We start from the raw sequence: 25,343 nt of genomic DNA on the forward strand, positions 1-25,343 counted from the left end.
TAAGAATAGTAATAGTTCTTGTTTTTTACACTCTTTTTAGAATTGGCAATTGGGCCTGGTTTCTGTGAACAATAGAATGTGATAAACCATAGGTTCTGCCAGTGTGATGGTAGTTAACTGACGGTTGGGTTTTGAAACCATCCTTAATCGCTAGCTTAGTTTGATGAGTGCTAGCTCCTTGAGTATGCTTAAGAAGTTGCCCATTCTGACAGTATTGTAGTAGCAAGCTAGTCACAAAGAAAATGAGTTGAACAACAATATACATTATGTGTCAAAATTTTGGTGTAGGTTGTCGAGAACAGTCGTACGTAAGTTTTGCTGACTGGAATTCTACATTGGGTTATTCCAGTTGAAACCCATTCACCCCCTATAGAAGACATGACCTTAACCTCCCACACAGGGAGTGTAAATTTTAAATGGGGTTACCTGATGAAAGGGAGGCTCCATTTGAAATCTACACTCCCTGTGTGGAAGATGAAGGTCATATCCTCCATAGGGGGTGTATGGATTTCAATGGAATAGCCCATTTTACTTCTCAAACAGCTACAAATTATATCATTGTTGGGCAGGAAACCCCTCCTATGTGTCATTGGCCCCTGAACATGTTTAAAGCAAAACCTCCTATGTAACCTGTTAGCAGATTTGTTTTAAACATGTTCAGGGGCCACAAGCACATAAGAGGTTTTTCCTGCCCAACGACGATATCAACCAGCTCTAAATTGAAGGCTAGCCATATCACTGGCAGGAAGTTAGTCTGCAAGGTACATGAATTTTACTGGGTAAGTTATGTTGGACCAAGATGTTAACACCACATCTCTCTCTTTTCCTCCATCCAGAACATTCACTTGGTGGCCAAATGGTTGGGTACACTAGAGAAGAAGCTTGAATCAACTGGTATAGGCAGCCATGACGACTACCGCGTGTATATGAGTGCTGAGCCTGCTGGCACTCCTGAGAATCACATAATTCCACAGGGTATCCTAGAGTCTTCTATCAAGATCACAAATGAACCTCCAACTGGTAAGGAAAGGGGACTTTGGCATAAAAAATACTCACCTATTTTCAGTAAGGGAAGGGAGGGAACAAGAAAAATAAGGAAAAGTACATATAGATAGTAAGCAGCATGCAATTTTTCCTTTTGGGTCCTTTTTTGTGGGATTCCAGTTGGGGAAGGATCTGCGGAAGGTTGTGACACACCGCGGTAGGGTGAGGGAACAATTTAGATTTTCTGGAACAATAGACACCCCTGATATCAGGGCATTTTTTTTCAATCGCTCCATTTACATACCGCCACAAAAGTCATCAATTACAGGGTCTTAGGGATGATTTGACAAATGCCTTTCATTTTCATCAGTACTGCCTGTCCAAAATTTAACCTTGAAAACATAAACAAGATGTCTTCACCTTCTTGTGGTTCAGTCAGTTCAAATAGCTATTGCTATATCCTTGATTTATTAGTATGGTATTGTTTTGAGTTCACAGAACTTATTAAAGAATTATCACCACTATAGAGGTTAGTTCACATATCTCATGATGTGAGCATTGAGAATAGGGTCTTAGCTAAGATTTGACATGGGGATTCAGTCAATTCAAATAGCTATTGCTATATCCTTGATTTATTAGTCTGCTCTTGTTTTGAGTTCACACAATTTCATTATTTTTAGAATTTTGCACCTATCAAAGACATCAATTTTGCCTTTCCTGGGAGGGAGCTGCCTGTCTAAAGTGATGGGTGGACGGGTGGCTAGCTAAACCCTGATCAATTATATCATTTACGAATCGTGAAAAACAGGCTACCGCTAGTTTCAAACGTAATTATGGTTACTGTTATTATCTTTTCACAGGTATGTTTGCTAATCTGCACAAGGCATTTAACAACTTTGACCAAGACACACTTGAGATGTGCGCCCGTGAAGCTGAATTCAAAGCCATCCTCTTCTCCCTGTGCTATTTCCATGCCGTGGTGGCCGAGAGACGCAAGTTTGGTCCTCAAGGATGGAACCGTGTGTATCCATTCAATACCGGTGATTTGACCATCTCTTGCAATGTGTTGTATAACTATCTTGAGGCCAACTCCAAGGTGCCATGGGAAGATCTCCGTTACCTGTTTGGTGAGATTATGTACGGGGGTCATATCACTGATGACTGGGATAGACGTCTATGTAGGACTTACTTGGAAGAATACATGCAACCTGATATGGTGAGTGTGCTAACTCTGTTTGTCAAGCAATGGGTTAGGAGGGGGATGGGGGAGGGGGGTGGTTCAGTGTAGTGGTTCTATCATCACTTTGCGCCACTGAGGTCCCAGGTTTGAGCCCCAGCCATTCCTAGATGTTTCCATTCCATTTATTTTTCTTGTTTAAGAAAATGTTTGCTTGTTGCTGGTATTTTGATGAGTTACAAAATGAACATTATAAATGGAAATATTATTTTGTGATGCTTTGCCTTAAATTTTTCCCATAACATTCATGTGTATTATTTTTCACCATTTTCAGCTGGATGGAGAAGTCTACCTGGCACCAGGTTTCGTAGTACCACCAAATTCTGACTATAAGGGTTACCACACATACATAGATGAAATGCTGCCACCAGAAAGCCCATATCTCTACGGTCTACATCCCAATGCTGAGATTGATTTCCTTACCACGACATCAGATAATCTATTTAAGACTGTATTGGAAATGCAACCAAGAGATACCGGTGCTGGAGCTGCTGGTGGGGCTAGTAGGGAGGAGAAGGTAGGAGCATGTTTATAATTCAAGACTGAATTAAAAAGACTTGTTTGCATATATCATCCTGTCAACTACACCGAAAATGCTGTACTGCGCAGATCAGTAACCAATCATGTTGCACCTTTGCTCTGACGTCAGACGCAAAACTAGTCTTTTTAATTCTGTCTGTGATAATAGTTGTTGGATTTGTTTAGGTTTTATTTTGTGTTCTCCCTTTCTTTCCACTAGTTGAGCAGTTGTTCTGTTACGTATCAATGTTAAGGTGTTATATTTTGATTTGTTTGGGTTTTACAAACCTGGCTCACCATCAAAATCATTAAAAACTCAGCTTTGTTGCAAAGGAAATCTTTTTATGAAGTAGAGGCAACAATGGTAACATATCAACTGTGTAATTGAGCTGGTAAAATTAATACCAACTGCCATGATTACCATTTTCCCTGTTTTCTAACAGTGTTCGTTTACTAACTGCTCCTGTTTACTCAGCTAGTGGGGACCTGTTACTGTATAAGTGGAAATGTTTGCGAGGGTTTTATTTTCGCGAATTTCTCGATTAGAGCTCCAACTGCGAAAACAATACCTCGCGAATATATGCAATAATGTATTACAAGTATAGGGGAGGACTGGGCAATCGCGAAAATAACATTCGCAAAAATGTGTCTCTCACTACAAATTGTCACTTTTACAGTAGTTTATCCTATATGAGGTCCCTGGTTTGATCCCCAGCGGTGGAAAACTTGCTGGGGTATTGACTTGGAAAAAAGTTTGAATTCAATTGACAACATCAGTACAGTATATTAGATACTCTCCCCTTGGTTCATTTAGAATTAGGTAAACAAACCATGAAAGTACTCCCTCCTTCAGAGGGGACATTAAGCCACTGATCCCGTGTATAGAGAGTCATACCAATACATGTATATCACACTCAGTTGATATTTCATCAACTAAAAGGATCCACCAAGCATCGCTTGTCGATCAAAAGATCAAACAAATTTGCCTCTTATTGCCTAAGTTGAAGAACAAGGTGCATAATATTGTGTGACCCAGTTCTTTTTGCATGATAAATAGGGTTGTGGTGTCGGCAAGTCCTGAATTTCCTTGGTAAACACTGTATGTGTCCATTGTATTATGATCCATGTAAGCTTCAATGCAGTGGGTTACACTGTACCAAAATACCAAATATAACAGTGAATTATTTGTTGGCAAAATTAACGATTTGTAAATGCTATTCTGATTTTGTTTTGCAGCTCAAAGGTATACTGGATGAATTTCTTGAGAAGTTACCTGACGAATTCAACATGATAGAAATAATGGCTAAGGTAGAGCCACAAGACAGGACACCTTATGTAGTGGTAGCATTCCAGGAATGTGAACGTATGAATATGTTGTCATCAGAGCTAAGAAGATCTCTCAAGGAATTGGATCTAGGTCTTAAGGTATGTTGGGTGGGCAATTAAGACTTGAGAATATCTGCCTCCACCTCCTGCCTCCCCTCCAGATTAGGATTAAAATAGAAAGCAATATCCTCTCTAAAATAATTGGCATTCTTCAGCGTCCAGCAAGTAATTACATAATCAAACCTCTTGCCTCCCCTCCAGATTAGGATTAAAATAGAAAGCAATATCCTCTCTAAAATAATTGGCATTCTTCAGCGTCCAGCAAGTAATTACATAATCAAACCTCTTGCCTTCCCTCCAGATTAGGATTAAACTAGGAAGCGATATTCCTTCTAAAATAATTGGCGTACATTAAGTGTCCAGCAAGAATTACGCAATCAAACGTTGGGAAGTGAGAACTTATTTTTTGGCAAAATTTTTCAAATATGAGCTAAAGAGCTACAATTATTTGCATTGTACACAAAGTGAAGCTAAGAACTGGATGATGATCCCAAACTGCGGGGCTTCAGAATTGCCGAAGAGCCCTCTGGTAACATATCTTGAAATGTTGTAACTTTTAATGAACTGTTTTGCATACTAACTCTATTGTAACAATTTTCTATATTTCTCTAACAGGGCGAGTTGACTATCACTACCGACATGGAAGAATTGGGCAATGCACTGTTTTTGAATCAAGTGCCTGAATCCTGGACTAAACGTGCCTATCCTAGTCTCTACCCATTGGCCACATGGTATGGTGATTTACTCAATCGTATCAAGGAACTTGAAAGTTGGACAGCTGATTTTGCCATGCCAAATTCTGTCTGGTTAGGTGGTTTCTTCAATCCTCAGAGTTTCCTTACCGCCATTATGCAGTCCATGGCCCGTAAGAATGAATGGCCATTGGATAAAATGTGTCTGCAATGTGACGTCACCAAAAAGAACAAAGAGGACTTCGGCAGTCCACCTCGTGAAGGCGCGTACATCAACAGTCTGTACATGGAAGGTGCTCGTTGGGACACGCAGACCGGTTTGATAGGCGATTCCCGACTGAAAGAACTTGCGCCAATTATGCCTGTTGTATTCATTCGGGCCATTCCGGTCGACAAGGCCGATGTGCGTAATGTGTATAATTGTCCAGTGTATAAGACAAAGCAGCGTGGTCCAACATTTGTGTGGACCTTTAATTTGAAGACAAAAGAAAAACCTGCTAAGTGGACTCTGGCAGGTGTTGGGTTACTACTGCAGGTGTAGATAGAATTGAGGGTGTCACAATAATTATTAACTGGAGTGGTTTATTGGAAAGGAGAGTGATGTTTTAAAATTATTGATGCAGCTTACTTGTTCATAGTTTTATTAATTGACCATTTTAAGTATTTCCTGAAATCCTTTTCAAAAGAAATCCAAACGTAGACATCATACTAGTCGAGTATATGCATGACGATGTTGCACAGAGTTGACCCTGAACATTGTTTAACGTAACTGTTAAATGTACTACTTTAAGTCTAAATTGCCACTGGCAACTTGTAACTCTAACTCTAAAATGCAACTCTCTTTCTAAATCAAACTAGCTCTAACTCTAAAATGCAACTCTAACTCTAAATTGAACTCAAAGTACAACTCTAACTCTAAAATGCAACTCAATTTCTAAATCAAAACTCTAAAATCGAACTTGAAGTACAACTCTAACTCTAAAATGCAACTCGAACTCTAAATCCAACTCTAAAATGTAACTCTAACTCATAAAAAGTAAACACTCAGCGATAATGTAGCGAAAATCTAGAAATTCTGGGAAATGCAAAAATGGTCAATTTGCAAATTGCAATTTAATATTATTCAAGGGGATTAAGAAAGAATATCTGCAATGAAAGGCTAAAAGCAGATAGGCCCTTTGCTCACCTCAGGCAAAATGTAGAATGCATGAAATAAGAAAATTAATGAAACAATGGTAGCTATTGGTCTTTCATACTATCAAGTTTAACATGATTTGCTGCGTGCCTTATCTTAGCCATATATTTATTAGCTTTATGAGCCTCAAGATTCTAATGATCTTGGTGTAGATTTTAATTATTTACCATTTGTGATATATCTTGTATCATATTGTCGTAATTGTGCTAGAATTACTTTGCCGTCAACAAATTAATAGATTTAAACTTTGTCTTAATGTCAAATAAAATTAAGAATACAAAATTGTTATATTCCTTCACAATACCTGTAAATGTATAGGCCTATATTATATTCACAATCCATGGTCACTCTTGTTAATATTATGCAAATTAATGTTAAAATTGCAATATAAATTCAAAGTTTATATTTACAGTAAGCGGGAAAATTGCACAAGAGAAGAACACGTTTTCTGTTCATAAGACTCGGGACTATATAATCAGTATAGCATTGCAAATGATATTTCATGTTATAATGTAAAGAGGTTAACTCACAGCTGTTTTTAAAGTCGCAAGTGATACCCCTGTAAATTAGGGTACTGTCCCATTTAAAATATGTGATGTTGAAGTTGTAATGAATGTTTTTAAGAGATTGAAATTTCCATTTTGATTAGTTAATGCATGTACTACAGGAAGTGCCGGATATCTGTTCATGATAGTTGATATGCTGATCAGCGAAGTAGCGTATATCACCACATTGTTTTCAAAACATCACACCAGGAGCATGCCAAATAACTCTCAAAAATGCCAAATTATTCAGAAACCTGTAGTACGTTTTGTGATTTGCATTGAGATGTTTTTGTCCAATTTTGGAGTTGAGTGCAGTATAATTGTGGTGCTTTAGATATGTGCTTGTTTTTAAATTTGAAAACGAATCTTAAAATTATAAATTGTAGATAATAAATTGAGAAAAATACTTGTCACTAACAGGTGTGCAGAGAGATGAAATGAAAACCATTGATTTTTACCAAAAACAACCTTTGTTCTTTCACAATTTGAGAATTAATTGAAATAGGGTGCAATTAACATAACTGTAATGATAGATATTCTATGTATTGGTACTGTGTTATAATAGATGCATGAATCCATCCATTTTCCTACAAAGGTGCTTTCGTTTGACAAATCAAAAAATGTGTTGTATTTTAATGATTTGTATGTATAATTAGAATGCTTATAACAATCCGTCCAAAGATTAAGCAATATTCCTAATTATAAATTATCTGTATTATTTTATTTTACTTCCAAATGACACGTCCGTCCAGAGATTTTAATACTTAATAATGTTATTATATTTATTATAATAATCAAATTTCACCTTGCATTTTAATATTGTAACAAATATTGAGCTTTGAATGAAAAAGGTATACAATTTGTTGTCTGCATCACATACTGACGTATCTCAAAAGGCTGCCTTGTGTGAATTTTATTATCATTGTTGTATTTCATATTGTTATTTTTTTATTTCAGCATGCTTCTTTCTTTTATGAATGGACATGAGATTGTAATATTGTGATACTACCTCAAAATTATTATAAAAAGTTAATTTTACAGTGTATCTCATCGCAATTGAATGACAATAGTAAAAAATCACTCAAAGCAGCCTTTTAACGTACGACAGACGATGAATTGATCTGTTTGTGGATATTACAGACTTGGGAGTGAGTGTATATGCAGGGGTAAGGGTGCATTTGTTTTCACTGACAAACGTGGGACCCACCTATGACATTTCACTCAAGTACGAACCTAAGGCAACTGTGGATATCCAAGGTCGTAAGAGAGCGGTAGAGGGTGCTAGATGCCATTTTAGGTCCCCCTTCGTAGGCGCAATATCGGGTCCACAATTTGGTGGTTAAATATCATATCTTATCACAAAAGTCCACGCTTTCAATAGTGAAATGTCAGTGCATAGAGGTCCACGGTTATGCTATTTACTACATAGGAAGCTCATTGGGTCCATGTTTGTCTGTGAAAATGTGTAGAGGTGTGGGGGTGTGTATGTAAAGGGGGTGGGGTGTGAAGACCTGCAAGCAAGGGCATGCACCTGAAAATATATAGCATGATAACCAAGGACACGCAGCAACCGAGGATGCCCACGGTTCACTGTCCATACCAGCATATTGCAAATAACGTATACAAATGCATATAAGACCATGCCTCATGGTAAAATTAATTTCAAACAGTTCTCTCATTTGTTTGCCTGTGTATACTGGTATCTGTTGGATAGTATAATTGGGTCCATAGTTTGGAGCTTATCTTTGCAAGGTCCTCAGGTTAGGTTGGAATAAGGTGTAGGTCTTCATTTGCAGGGTGTGTGTGTGTTTGTGAAATGTTTGTGTTTGTTTGAAAAATATGAGAGAAAAATTAATTAAGTCTCTGAGTCCATCCACCAAGCATTCTTGGTAGTATATACCAAATACTAAAAGTAGTAAATGAATTGGAACTATTTTGAATTTTAGTTTGTAAAATTTGTTATATAAAAGATGAATAAAGAATTTATTTGAGCTAGAAATAGCTTTTACAGTTAAATGATTGTGTTTTTGGTCATTTTGTCAATTTATGTGTTAGTGTGACATGTGAAAGGCCCAAATTGGAAATGATTGCTCCCAGGAAAACAACAGGCCATCAGACCATGGCCAGACGGTAACATGAGTTGGTTTATATTCACCTTGAAGGCATGGAGAGTCTTGCAAATATGGGATAACTTTCCCCATGGCCATCCAATATGCCATGAATTAGGGACTACAACTGGTCAGTTTATTTTCACATCTGTTGTTTCATTCTGTGCAAATGCCCCTCCCTGTGCAATATCTCAATTGACCTTTTTGGTAAATCCCATAAGCCTTTGCGAGTACACCTGAGCTGTCAAATGACGACATCTTGGGTGTACTCGCAAAGGCTTATGGGATTTACCAAAAAGGTAACAAAATATATTCAAACTTTCTCAATTTCTTTGTATTTTATAAATAAATACTTTCTTGAGTAGATAGCGGAAAAACTAGCAAACAAACAAAAACCATCAAAACAAACTTTCCTGACAGACGTTTTCTAAATGTGTGATTTTTTTTTTTTTATTAGGCCGAAATGCTATCTTCAGAAGATAGCTGTATACGCGTTCCAAGAAATGAATGCAGGCCTTAAGTGGGCTATGCTCGTGTGTGTTCATGCATGTCGCAACGGGCCTATAATGATTGCCAAATCGCACCGTAAATGCTATCTTGAGTAGATAACAAACAAACAAACATGAAATATAAAAAAAATATGCCAAATAACCTTTCTGACTCGTCTCATGCTACATCTATATATGATTTCTTTCTTTTTTGTATTATTTCATTAGGTTCAAAATGCTATCATCAGTAGATAACAAAATATATTCAACCTTTCTCAATTTCTTTGTATTTTATAAATAAATACTATCTTGAGAAGATAGCGGAAAAACTTTCAAATAAACAAACAAACATAAAACATCAAAACAAACTTTCCTAATAAGACGTTTTCTAAATTTGTGAAATATTTTCTGTGTTTTATTAGGGCCGCAATACTTTCTTTAGAAGATAGCTGGCCGAGAGAGGGCTTTGTGCGCGTGTGTTTGACAGCAGATGACGCATGTCGCAAATCACACTGTAAATGCTACTCTGAGTAGATAACAAACAAACATGTAATATAAAAAAATATAACAATTGAAATTTCTGACTCGTCTCATGATAAATCTATGATTTAAAAAAGAAAATATTTCGTAAGGTTCCAAATGCTATCATCAGTAGATAACAACATATTTTCAACCTTTCTTAGCGAAAAAAAATCAAACAAACATGAAAACAAACTTTCCTAACGGACGTTTTCTAAATTTGTCAAATATTTTCTGTGTTGTTTTATTAGGGCCGCAATGCTATCTTCAGAAGCTAGCAGTTTGCGCGTTCCGGAAAAAAAAATGATGCAGGCCGTAAGTGTGATAATGCTCGCGTGTGTTCACAGAAGATGATGGCATGTCGCAACAGGCCTATGATGATTGCCAAATTGCACCGTAAATGCTATCTGAGTAGCTAACAAACAAACAAACATGAAATATACAAAATATACAAAATACTATCTTCAGTAGATAGTGGAAAACTGACAAACAAACAAATAAACATAACAGGCCTATAATGATTGCCAAATCGCACCGTAAATGCTATCCTGAGTAGATAACAAACAAACAGACAAACAACATGAAATATAAAAAATATACCAAATGACATTTCTGACTGGTCTCATGCTAAATCTATAATTTCTTCCTTTTTTGTATTATTTCTTTAGGTTTAAAATGCTATCATCAGTAGATAACAAAATATATTCACCCTTTCTTAACTTCTTTGTATTTTATAAATAAATACTATCACGAGTAGATAGGCCTAGCGGAAAAAACAAACAAACAAAAAACATCAAAAACAAACTTTCCTAATAGACGTAAATCTATCCTGAATATATAACAAACAAACAAGCAAACAAACATGTAATATAAAAATATACCAAATGAAATTTCTGACTCGTCTCATGATAAATCTATGACTTAAAAAAAATTCATAAGGTTCCAAATGCTATCATCAGTAGATAACAAAACATTTAAACCTTTCTTAATTTCTTTGTATTTTATAAATAAATACTATATTGAGTAGATAACGGAAAAACAAACAAACAAACAAACAAACAAACAAACAAAAAACATAAAACCAAACTTTCCTAACAGACGTTTTCTAAATTTGTGAAATATTTTCTGTGTTGATTAATTAGGACCGCAATGCTATCTTCAGAAGATAGCTGTTTGCACGTTCCGAGAAAATGATGCAGGCCGTAAGTGGGCTTTGGGCGCGTGTGTTTGAGCAGATGATGCATGTCGCAAAGGGCCCGATGATAATGATTTGCAAATCGAACTGTAAATGTAATTCTGAGTAGATAACAAACAAACAAGCAGGCAAACAAATAAACAAACATGTGATATAAAAAAAATATACCAAATGAAATTTCTGACTCGTCTCATGATCTATGATTTTTTTAAAATTATTTCATAAGGTTCCAAATGCTATCATCAGTAGATAACAAACTATTTTCAATCTTTCTTACTTTCTTTGTATTTTATAAATAAATACTAGGCCTAGGCCTATATTGAGTAGATAGCGGAAAAAACAAACAAACAAACAAAACCATTCAAAAAAACTTTCCTGACAGACGTTTTCTAAATTTGTGAAATATTTTCTGTGTTGTTTTATTAGGGCCGCAATGCTATTAGACTAAATCCCCCAGTCATTCAACATCTACGCACGGTCATCGGGTTGTGCTGATGGCACAGAGGAGAGAGAAAACAGAGAGCGTACCACCCGAGAAAAAAAGATAGAGAAGCGACACTCCGTACAATTAACGTGCAGACGGCCTATACCGATGTGAGGACAGAAAATGTGACTCTCGTGCTAGTCTCGGGCGCGGGCCAGACTGTATGCGGTATGAACAACCACATAATTAACTGGTTGTGTAGGAGACTAGCACGAGAGTCACATTTTTCTGTCCTCTGCTGTCCTCCGGAGTGTCGCGGTCCTGGTCAGTGGCGTAGATTTCTTTTTGACATTGGGGGGGGATGGGGTTGGAAAAAATTCTTGAAGTATAGTGAAAGCAGCACCTTTTGGCTACAGAATAAGTTAATGGTACAAATGCGCGCGAAGCGCGCGACAAATTTTGCTATTTTTAAGCTAAACTGATGAAATGTGGTGCAAAAGTTGAATAAATGCGCGCGAAGAGCGCGAAAATTTGTACTTTGGGGGCTAAAATGGGCAAATATGAGGTTAATTTGGTCAGAAACTTATATTCAGGCGTCAACATTGGGGGGGGGGATGATTGTATGGAGCATCCCCCCCTGGCAAAATATTGGGGGGGATAAATCCCCATCCCCCGGATCTACGCCTATGGTCCTGGTACCACCAGTCAAAGTCTCCGCATCACCCGATAATGACCGAGAAAAAAAGATAGAGAAGCGACACTCTCTACAAACTGCCTATACCATGCTATACAGCAGTTGAAGACATGCAATTCGCAAGCGTCGTCGCCGGCCAAGTCTTAAGCCTGGTGGATAGTCACAGCGTTTTTCTCGCAGCGGCAAATCGCCGCGATTTCTCGCCAACGTGTGCGACTTTTCGGCGAAAGTGTGCGACTTATCACGCTTTCAATTGCGAGAAAAAAATTATAGGCTGGCGTTGCCAGTCTATTATGGTGACACATGTTGCCTAAATAATAGCGTCTTCTCCGTTTTTATGCATTTTATTTCATTTTCGTATTAAGTATAATAGGATACCAGTGATTTTTGAAGGACAATTTAAGATTTTCTTTCTCTCACTCCAGTCTCTTGTGTTTTGAATATTTGCCGCGAAATAGATCACATGTAGGAAAATAATAGTCTTGCACATTGGCCAATACTCCGGCGGAGTCAAACGGTCAGGCTAAAAAACCTAATAGAGGTTATCCGTGTTCTATAAGTTGCATATCCTATCAGCGACTGCTATACCTTGTTTAGGACTTTGAAAACAAGTACCTGCATGTGTAACCATGACTGCTTCAAAATAGCCCACCAAAGTCATGCAGGTAACTCCGAGGTCGTGCATTGAATTGGTTTGAATGAGGAATACTACGGGAATCAGTGCCTTTTGTTAGAAGTCACGCATGAGTAAAGTGGATAACCTCTATAGGCCTGTAGTAAAATAATAATAATAATTATACAGTAAATGGTAGGCCCTATAGACGAATTTAATTTCACGCATTCCTATACACCTCAATGGCAGCCATAGCTGGGTCCCCGTCGGCCCCATCTCACCTAAAATGTGAAATGATGCGGCCTTGGAGGGTATTTTAAACTGCATTCTACCACCCGTGTTACACGTAGACAAAAGAATGATGGCAGTTTACAACACAAAAGAATCTAACATCGAATTTTAAGCGGCTTTAATCCACCCAATTGGGAAATCACAACACCAGTTTGGTACTGCGGGGACCCAGTAATGGCCGACCAAATCCTGTCCATGATTTGGCTCGTTGGATTCGTCTACCACTGAGGATTATGAAAGTAGCCTAGATCACCGCACATACTGATGCACATACTGACTATTAAATTGTGCTGAAAAGATCTCTTCCCTGCATCCACACCTTCGATATTTAATAACGAGTAGCAATGGATTGCCAGGAATTCATTTTCTTTTGGACATCACGATAATCACCCCGACGTATGAGGATATTGTTCGTCGGTCAAGTTCGCCATGATGTCTGTGATTTCTTCATGCTTATTTGGGACAGAAAATCGCCAGCTAAAATCGTTTTCAGTAGAAAAAATTTCAACTGGAAATTTTTCTATCGCAACTCCGTCGGCGGCAAAAAATGGACTCGCTAGCGTTTTCCGCTGAACAAGTGCGACAAAGTCGCTGTTCGTCGGCGGGAAAAAAATCGCGGCGATTTGCCGCTGCGAGAAAAACGCTGTGACTATCCACCAGGCTTTAAGCTGAATTTATACTCGATCGCCGAGCGATGCGATTAATCGCTTTTGAAAAAGCGATTTGCAATCGCCGAATTTTGCGATGCATCGCCCGTCGCTTTTGCATTTATACTTATCACGGCGATTGCGATTGCAGACGACAATTAAAATATTCTAAATGCCACAAAATACATTTTTAAAACATCAGTTGCTGTCAATAATTAGGCCTATTGCTTTGAATTAATTTATCACCAAAAGTTAAAAATCGAGAAAGGTAAATTAATTAGCAAAATAATAGATCCAGTTGGTTGTATATGATTGGTTGACGCATTCACGTGTCAAGCGATATCGCTGGGAAGTTGAGATTTCTTCAACTTGCAAAAGCGACGTCGTTTTTACCTCCGCGATTTGAATCGATTGATCGGCTTGACGCTCTGGAAATGTAAGTAAACATTGAGCATGCGTGAAAATCGCTTTTCTGCAAAAGCGATCTTCATGCATGCTCAATGTTTACTTACATTTGACACGTGAATGCGTCAACCAATCATTTTCAACCAACTGGATCTATTATTTTGCTAATTAATTGACCTCTCTAGATTATTAACTTTTGATAATGAATTATTTCAAAACAATAATTATTGACAGCATCTGATGTTTTAAAAATGTATTTTGAGGCATTTAGAATATTTTAATTGTCGTCTGCAATCGCTATCGCCGTGATAAGTATAAATGCAAAAGCGACGAGCGATGCATCGCAAAATTCGGCGATTGCCCATCGCTTTTCAAAAGCGTTTAATCGCAATCGCTCGGCGATCGAGTATAAATTCAGCTTTACTACGATCGTGTAATGAGAAGATAGCATATAGTCCTACATATAGATCTGAGGAAGAGACGGTCCGAATTGACCTAGTGACCTATAATTTATAGGAGAATCACATTTTTAGAGTATAAGTCCGCCCACCGCTGTCAATCATTCTAATGAACAAATAAACAAGCTCTGTCAATGACGTAATCCTAATTATAAATGAGAGAATCACATTGTACATGTAGGGGCCTACTGTCTGCTGTACTAGATGTCTTCCAACAAGTGCCAGAGTGTCGCGGTCCTGATAATGAGGGCCGATTGTTCCATGAAATGCAACAGGCGAGACTGCTACGCAATTACTGCGAATTTTCACGGTCGCGAAAGTACGCAACGCTCTATCGCGTATTGGATTTACTGTGAAAATGACCATATATAATGACTGTATATATTGATTATATTCTCTCATACCTTTTTGAAGGTAGTTATAGAGTTTAATAAAACTTGTAAACTTGTAAACGCAGCGCTGGCGTGATTGTTAGACACGGCACGATCGAACAATCGGCCCTCATGAATACAGAGCAAACACCCACCAGTACTGGACCAGTAAAAGGGCCCATTTGCACTGGCCCAGTACTGGACCAGGGTTCTTCTACTTCTACTTCTATGCATATTCTCATCAAAAGCCTGTTCAGCAACTGGATGTGCTGATGGCACAGAAAGTGAGCGCCAGCACTGGACCAGACCAAGTCGGTCACAACTGGTCCAATACAGTGCGTCACTTATGGACCACATATTAACCAGCAACGAAAATTACAATTTATGGCCATTGCAACTTTTCGGCAATTTTGTCCCGGTATAATTTTGTCTCGGTATTTAGAGCATTTTTGTCCCGGTACGACTCTGGTTAGGGTTATTCTAACCTTGACAGTGTAGCTGTTAGCATTTTCAAACTGTCTTGAGGAAAACAAGAACATGGCTTCATATGGTTCGTCAGCAGAGCCTGTTTATAAACATCTCAAAATAAGTAATTGACCCCCCTTAAATAATGACCATTATTCAAAAACGGATGATTGTATTACAAATCTGGAAAATGCGTTGGAAGCAGAATTTATTTCTGCGCATTTTGACACCTAATTTGTAGCAATTGACTAAATATTGACGTCACAGCGTACATTTAAATCAATGTAACCCAAGATTTGAAAGTTGCAGTAAATTGTAATGATTTGTAAAATTGTTCATCTAAACGATCACCTCAGGGGCACGATATACGAGTTTTGGGTTAGGAAACCCTTACTCTATATAAACATCTCAAAAAAATAACTAACCCCCGTAAATAATGGCCATTATTCAAAAAGGGCTATTGTATTACAAATCTGTAAAATGCGTTGGAAGCAGAATTTATTTCTGCGCATTTTGACACCTCATTTAATACGATAGCCCAGAAAACAATCAAACACCGGTCAATTTAATGTAGTGAGGTCCCGATTTGAAAGTTGCACTTACATACAAATTTTTACAATACAAAAACACTCAGATATCATTACACAGATTTCCTTCCATTGCACTGAATATAAAATCATTACAATTTACTGCAACTTTCAAATTTTGGGTTACATTGATTTAAATGTACGCTGTGACGTCAATATTTAGTCAATTGCTACAAATGAGGTGTCAAAATGTGCAGAAATAAATTTAAACGTGTTTTGCTTGCTTAAAGCCATATTATAACATTTGCTGAGGAGAACGCCTTCAAAAAATTTCAAATTCTGGTTTTTACACGATTGTAATGTATACTTTAGTCAATAAAGATACTCTGCAAAAATCAAGACTTTAGGTGCTGTAGTTTTGTCAAAATCCGAGATTTTGAATAAAACGATGGAACCGGCGTTTTATTATTACGATGGAAATATTAGTCGAACATGTATGCACAGTACGTACACGGCGTGCGGGATACACATACACACACACCCCGAGGATCGTACCGTATTACAACCGCGGGAGTATATGCATGGGGACATATCTGACAGTAAAAGCTAACATTTTATGGAAAATAAATATTAATCTATTTTTACAGAAATGTTATAATATGGCTTTAATTGCAACTAAGTGGTCATATTGCTATTTTGGTTATTTCTGTTGAACTATAATAGGCCAACGACTTGAAGTTCAACCGCGCTATGCTGATGAATGTCGGGTTTGTGGAAGCCCTTAATTATACCCACTGGGATTGCTTCATATTTCACGATGTGGACCACATACCTCTCAATTACGCCAATTATTACGGCTGTAGCCATATGCCAAGACACTTCCTCTCCGGTGCTGATAGATGGGGCTACAAGTAGGGATGACCATCATAATTTCATGTTGCCCCTTTTGCTACAAAAGATTGTTTTCTGGAAAGAACTCATCAACAGAAGTATTTTGGTGGTTAAATGGTCAAAATCGGTCAAAAACTTTTCGAATTATGAATTTTCAAAGTTTCCCATTCCCATTGGAACGAAATAAATTGACAAAGTCTAAATATAGCAATATGAGCAAAATTGGTATAAGCATATATTTACCTTTTTATATTTCTTTATTTTAATATATATGCAAACATGAAACAAGCATACTGTGGAAGTATCAAAGGGGTTTCTTATGAAATGGCACTTTACTAGTCAATAGTATACAAATATTGACTGCTATGAGGCATGGTTAAAATTATAGGCCAAGGTGATCTCAAAACCATGACTATGCCCCGAGGCGTAGCCGAGGGGCATAGTCATGGTTTTGAGATCACTGCGGCCTATAATTTAACCATGCCCGAATAAAAAGCAGTCAATATTTGTTTTTATCTCCAAATCTTAAGATTCTTGTCATCTGTTTGGTTAAAAGCATCGATTTTGGGAAGAGAAATTAATAGTTTCAATGCGAACGGCACACAGATTACAATCTGCGAATTCTGCGTGATTATAACGCGTGAAAACATCAACGCGTGCGTAATATCATTTTACGCTGGGAAAAACGCGCAGTTTGATCGTGACGCACGTGACCGGTCCATAGTTCATTTCCATGGACCGGTCCATAGTTCATTTTGCGGGCATAGTTAATTCAATGACTGCACTTTCAACCAATCAGATGAACTATTTGCTATCAGCAATAAAATAGCGTATTGATGAACTACTTGCTATCAGCAGTAGATAGCGCATTGACGAACTATATAGTTCGTAAATACGCTATCTACTGCTGATAGCAGGTAATTCGCCAATACGCTATCCACTGCTGATAGCAAGTAGTTCATCAATACGCTATTTACTGCTGACAGCATGTAGTTCATCAATACGCTATCTACTGCTGATAGCAAATAGTTCATCGATACGCTATCTACTGCTGATAGCAAGTAGTTCGTCAATGTGCTATCTACTTCTGATGGCAAGTAGTTCGTCAATGCGCTATCTACTGCTGATAGCAAGTAATTCATCAATGCGCTATCAACTGCTGATAGCAAGTAGTTCATCAATGCGCTACACTACTGCTGATAGCAAGTACTTCATCCAAGCACTATCTACTGTTGATAGCAAGTAGATCATCAGTGCGCAATCTAATGCTGGATGCACTATCTACTGCTGATAGCAAGTAGTTCATCAATACGGTATCTATACAGCTGATAGCAAGTAGTTCGTCAATACGCTATCTAGTGCTGATAGCAAGTAATTCATCAATACGCTATCTACTGCTGATAACAAGTATTTCGTCAATACGCTATCTACTGCTGATAGCAAGTAATTCATCAATACGCTATCTACTGCTGATAGCAAGTATTTTGTCAATACGCTATCTACTGCTGATAGCAAATATTTCGCCAATACACTATCTACTGCTGATAGCAAGCATTTAAAATATCACTCATATTGAGATAAAGCTGATACCCACGAGAAATTGTGTGCGTTCTATAAGGCTTTTAAATGGGGGGGCTCATTTCATCACTGCGCTATCTACTACTGATTAGTCAATACGCAATCTATTGCTGATAGCAAGTAATTTATCACTGCGCTATCTACTGCTGATAGCAAGTAGTTTATCAATACACTATCTACTGCTGATAGCAAGTATTTCGTCACTGCGCTATCTACTGCTGATAGCAAGTAGTTCGCCAATACGCTATCTTCTGCTGATAGCAAGTATTTCATCACTGCGCCATCTACTGCTGATAGTAAGTAGTTCATCAATGCGCTATCTAATGCTGATAACAAGTAGTTCATCAATACGCTATCTACTGCTGATAGCAAGTAGTTCATCAATGCGCTATCTATTGCTAATATCAAGTAGTTCGTCAATGCCCTATCTACTGCTGATAGCAAGTAATAATCAATGCGCTATCTACTGCTGATAGCAAGTAATAATCAATGCGCTATCTACTGCTGATAGCAAGTAGTTCGTCAATGCCCTATCTACTGCTGATGGCAAGTAGTTCATCAATGCTCTATCTACTGCTTATAGCAACTAATTCATCAATGCGCTATCTACTAATGATAGCAAGTATAGTTCATCAGTACGCTATCTACTGCTGATAGCAAGTAATTCATCAATGCGCTATCTACTGCTGATAGCAAGTATAGTTCACCAGTACGCTATCTACTGCTGATAGCAAGTCGTTCGTCAATGCGCTATCTACTGCTGATAGCAAGTAGTTCGTCAATACGCTATCTACTGCTGATAGCAAGTAGTTCATCAATGCACTATCTACTGCTGATACCAAGAAGTTCGTCAACGCGCTATTTACTGCTGATAGCAAGTAGTTCGCCAATACGTTATCTACTGCTGCTAGTAAGCAATTCGTCAATATGCTATCTATTGCTGATAGCAAGTAATTCATCAATGCGCTCTCTCAAAGTACTGCTGATAGCAAGTAGTTCATCAATGCGCTATCTACTGCCAATAGCAAGTAGTTCGTCAATGCCCTATCTACTGCTGATAGCAAGTAGTTCATCAATGCCCTATCTATTGCTGATAGCAAGTAATTCATCAATGCGCTATCTACTGCTGATGGCAAGTAGTTCGTCAATGCCCTATCTACTGCTGATAGCAAGTAATTCATCAATGCGCTATCTACTGCTGATAGCAGTAGTTCATCAATACGCTATCTATACTGCTGATAGCAAGTAGTTCGTCAGTACACTATATCTACTGCTGATAGCAATTCTATATCTACTGCTGATAGTAATTCAAATATCACTCATATTGAGATAAAGCTGATACACACGAGAAATCGTGTGCGTTCTAAGCTTGATATAAGGATGCCATTTCCACCCCTTGTGCATGATTCTTCTCGGGAGGGGGACACGTGTCGATATATTACTACACTGCAAAAACAGCAGAGCAACACTTAATAAACACTTTAACACTTCATAAACACTTGTTTGTACAGTGAAGGTATAGGGATGTTAATTTATAAACACCAAAACACGTTTAGAAATATGAAGATGTTTATGTTTTTTAACACAAGATAGTGTTTAAAATGCAGATATCACACCACCAAATAAATCCCCATAGAGATATGTAGGCCTACTAAATTTGCCTCAAGAAAACGTCATTTTTTCTTCGCAAGAGCGACTCAGTTCTTAGTGACAGCTATGATGGTTGAAATACTGGGAAAAAATATAGGTTAACCGTTATTATTTTTTACGACTGGCCCTCGATCGAAGTCTATGATGTCTGGGAATTATCTATAATTTACCTGCAAAATCATGCCAGTGTTTCTGTATAGTATTAGAAAAGACTGCTTAATGTATTTTTAAATACTCGATGTATTTTTTTTTGCGCATCTTTTCTGGATGTGGTTAGGAACTAATAATTGATCAAAAGTTTAATAATTATAATCAATGACTCCAGTAAACATGTTCTCTGAAAAAAGATGTCTATCACAGCTGATTGGATTTGTAATGTTATATAAACTTTTGTAGCGTTCAGAAAAACCCAGGGACAAAACGCCCAACATACAAGCTGTATCAAAATGATTGGTACCCATCAGTTTTCATTAAATTCAACATTAGATCCAAATCATTTGTAATATTCTGGACATTTCAAATGTACATTTCAAAGAGGCAGGCTTTTGATGGGTAGGGCCTACCAATCATTTTGATACAGTCTGTATACCCGAAGAACGTAATAGATAGGTCTATTTTTTTTTGTATAGAGCGTGTTTTTCTTTTTATTACACATTTGTATTTTGTGAGTTAATTTAATTGTTGTTTGTTTTTGTGAAACGAATTTTATTACGAGAACCCCGACGCTGCTGTGTGTGATCATTTTATGGTAGGCCTATTTGACGGTAATCCCATTTATTAACATTTACAAAACTGCCTAGCCACTACCCGGCTAACACAACAACGTTGTTAAATGTTGTAGCAACTTAACGACGTTGTGACAACGTTAAATGACGTTGTGTGTTATTCGGATAACCTTTAACCTTAACCATAGCACTATAACAATAGCCCTAACCTAACAAAACTTACTACAATTAGCACGATTTAAAGTTCACGTTAACGTCTTGCACTTGACTCAATGTAGGCCTACCAAATAAAATTATCAAATTTCAAATCGGAACTAATGATTAAAATGATCACACATATTGCGCACTTGCGATTTACGCGAATAATGATGTGAATATCCATGAGGTTATGTCATACAAAAATCATATTTACCCGACTTTTGAATATTCACAAAGATATCATGATATCATGTTTGCAAATAAGGCCCATGTCACAGGGGAAAGTGCCCAAAGTTGTCAAAAAGTTTCACATTTACTTAAAATTGCCTAAAGTTTTCAAAATTACTCAAAATTGCGCCAAAGTCAGCGGAGGTTGTTGTTGTTGACCGTGTTCACTATTAGTTTTGGACAATTTAGTCAAATTTGGGCAATTTCCCCCTTGATCTCAAATAGTCAACAAATAATAAATATTGAAAAAGAATGTTTTACATTAAAATATTAAGCATGATCATTAAGTATCATTAATGTATTCGAGAGTTGTGTGGTTTGTGTGAATATTTTTCAGATTTTACATTTTGCATATTTATGCGATGACGTCATTTATTTGCATATTTATGCGATGACGTCATTTATTTGCATATTCATGCGATGACGTCATTTATTTGCATATTCATGCGATGACGTCATTTATTTGCATATTCATGCGATGACGTCATTTATTTGCATGACGTCATTTTTTGCATATTCATGCGATGACGTCATTTTTTTGCATATTCATGCGATGACGTCATTTATTTGCATATTCATGCGATGACGTCATTTATTTGCATATTCATGCGATGACGTCATTTATTTGCATATTAATGCGATGACGTCATTTATTTGCATATTAATGCGATGACGTCATTTATTTGCATATTAATGCGATGACGTCATTTATTTGCATATTAATGCGATGACGTCATTTATTTGCATATTCATGCGATGACGTCATTTATTTGCATATTAATGCGATGACGTCATTTATTTGCATATTCATGCGATGACGTCATTTATTTGCATATATTCATGCGATGACGTCATTTATTTGCATATATTCATGCGATGACGTCATTTATTTGCATATTCATGCGATGACGTCATTTATTTGCATATTCATGCGGTGACGTCATTTATTTGCATATTCATGCGATGACGTCATTTATTTGCATATTCATGCGATGACGTCATTTATTTGCATATTCATGCGATGACGTCATTTATTTGCATATTCATGCGGTGACGTCATTTATTTGCATATTCATGCGATGACGTCATTTATTTGCATATTCATGCGATGACGTCATTTATTTGCATATTCATGCGATGACGTCATTTTTGCATATTCATGCGATGACGTCATTTTTTTGCATATTCATGCGATGACGTCATTTATTTGCATATTCATGCGATGACGTCATTTATTTGCATATTCATGCGATGACGTCATTTATTTGCATATTAATGCGATGACGTCATTTATTTGCATATTAATGCGATGACGTCATTTATTTGCATATTAATGCGATGACGTCATTTATTTGCATATTAATGCGATGACGTCATTTATTTGCATATTAATGCGATGACGTCATTTATTTGCATATTCATGCGATGACGTCATTTATTTGCATATTAATGCGATGACGTCATTTATTTGCATATTCATGCGATGACGTCATTTATTTGCATATATTCATGCGATGACGTCATTTATTTGCATATATTCATGCGATGACGTCATTTATTTGCATATTCATGCGATGACGTCATTTATTTGCATATTCATGCGGTGACGTCATTTATTTGCATATTCATGCGATGACGTCATTTTTTTGCATATTCATGCGATGACGTCATTTATTTGCATATTCATGCGATGACGTCATTTTTTGCATATTCATGCGATGACGTCATTTTTTTGCATATTCATGCGATGACGTCATTTATTTGCATATTCATGCGATGACGTCATTTATTTGCATATTAATGCGATGACGTCATTTATTTGCATATTAATGCGATGACGTCATTTATTTGCATATTAATGCGATGACGTCATTTATTTGCATATTCATGCGATGACGTCATTTATTTGCATATTAATGCGATGACGTCATTTATTTGCATATTCATGCGATGACGTCATTTATTTGCATACGTCATTTATTTGCATATTAATGCGATGACGTCATTTATTTGCATATTCATGCGATGAAAAATTTAATGATATTCAGATTTTAATGATATGCAGATTTTAATTATATGCAGATTTTAATATGTAAATTTTAATGATATGCAGATTATTTTAATGAAATGCAAATTTTAATGGTATGCACATTTTTTAATTATATGCAGATTTTAATGATATGCAAATTTTAATGATATGCAAATTTTTAATTTTAATGATATGCAGATTTTAATGATATGCAGATTTTAATGATATCCACATTTTTTATTTTAATGACATGCGTAATTTTAATGATATGCAAATTTGTAATTTTAATGATATGCAAATTTGTAATTTTAATGATATGCAAATTTTTAATTTTAATGATATGCAAATTTGTAATTTTAATGATATGCAAATTTTTAATTTTAATTATATGCAAATTTTAATGATTGAATATATTTAAATTTGAATATATTTAAATTTGAATATATTTAAATTTGAATATATTTAAATTTGAATATATTTAAATTTGAATATATTTAAATTTGAATATATTTAAATTTGAATATATTTAAATTTGAATATATTTAAATTTGAATATATTTAAATTTGAATATATTTAAATTTGAATATATTTAAATTTGAATATATTTAAATTTGAATATATTTAAATTTGAATATATTTAAATTTGAATATATTTAAATTTGAATATATTTAAATTTGAATATATTTAAATTTGAATATATTTAAATTTGAATATATTTAAATTTGAATATATTTAAATTTGAATAAATTTTAATGATTGAATATATTTAAATTTGAATATATTTAAATTTGAATATATTTAAATTTGAATGTATTTAAATTTGAATGCATTTAAATTTGAATGTATTTAAATTTGAATGTATTTAAATTTGAATGTATTTAAATTTGAATGTATTTAAATTTGAATGAATTTAAATTTGATGAATTTAAATTTAAATATAAATTTGAATGTATTTAAATTTGAATGTATTTAAATTTGAATATAAATATAAATTTGAATATAAATATAAAATTGAATATAAATATAAATATAAATTTGAATATAAATATAAATATAAATTTGAATATAAATATAAATATAAATTTGAATATAAATATAAATTTAAATTTGAATATAAATTTAAATTTGAATATAAATTTAAATTTGAATATAAATTTAAATTTGAATATAAATTTAAATTTGAATATAAATTTAAATTTGAATATAAATTTAAATTTGAATATAAATTTAAATTTGAATATAAATTTAAATTTGAATATAAATTTAAATTTGAATATAAATTTAAATTTGAATATAAATTTAAATTTGAATATAAATTTAAATTTGAATATAAATTTAAATTTGAATATAAATTTAAATATGAATATAAATTTAAATTTGAATATAAATTTAAATTTGAATATAAATTTAAATTTGAATATAAATTTAAATTTGAATATAAATTTAAATTTGAATATAAATTTAAATTTGAATATAAATATAAATTTGAATATAAATATAAATTTGAATATAAATTTGAATATATAAATTTGAATATTAATTTAAATTTGAATATTAATTTGAATATAAATTTACATTTGAATATTTATTTAAATTTGAACAAATAAATTTTAATATTCATTTGAATATATAAATTTGAATATTCATTTCAATATTCATACAAACTTGGAAATTCGTAAAATTGCATTATAAAAATTGATGAAACAATAATTATGAAAATATTGAAACATTCAAAAAATGTTTAATATAAATTTCTTTGAATATTCTAATTTTTATTAACAATCCATTGTGTTTATGAATATTGAAAATTCGAGAAAAACTAGAAACGTCGCGGTTTTCGACGTAAGGCGTCGAATGGGATGCCTCCACCATGGGGCGATTTAAATTTAAATGTGTACAAATCCATTTTAGTAATTTGACCTTAGATGACCCCTGGGTGACCCCGGAAATTACCTTCCAAAAATTTGGCTCTAAATGTTGACTGTACCCACCAAGTTTCATGCCCATACGACCAATTTTATTAATTTGACCTTAGATGACCCCTGGGTGACCTCGGATGACCCCAAAATGACCTAAAAAAATTGACTCTAAATGTTGAATGTATCCACCAAGTTTCATGCCCATAAGACAATATTTAGTAATTTGACCTTAGATGACCCCTGGGTGACCCTGGATGACCCTGAAATGACCTTCCAAAAATTTGGCTCTAAATGTTGACTGTACCCACCAAGTTTCATGCCCATACAACAGTTTTAGTAATTTGACCTTAAATGACCTTT

At 35.3% G+C, this 25,343-nt stretch overlaps 1 pseudogene; it reads left to right on the forward strand.

The window, feature by feature from the left end:
* The window catches only part of LOC140150481 (dynein beta chain, ciliary-like), a 111,523-nt pseudogene extending 105,855 nt beyond the window's left edge, over window positions 1-5,668 (forward strand).
* The last annotated feature ends 19,675 nt before the right edge of the window (window positions 5,669-25,343 follow it).

The sequence above is a fragment of the Amphiura filiformis genome, chromosome 4 (genome assembly GCF_039555335.1).
Source record: "Amphiura filiformis chromosome 4, Afil_fr2py, whole genome shotgun sequence".
NCBI lineage: Eukaryota > Metazoa > Echinodermata > Ophiuroidea > Amphilepidida > Amphiuridae > Amphiura > Amphiura filiformis.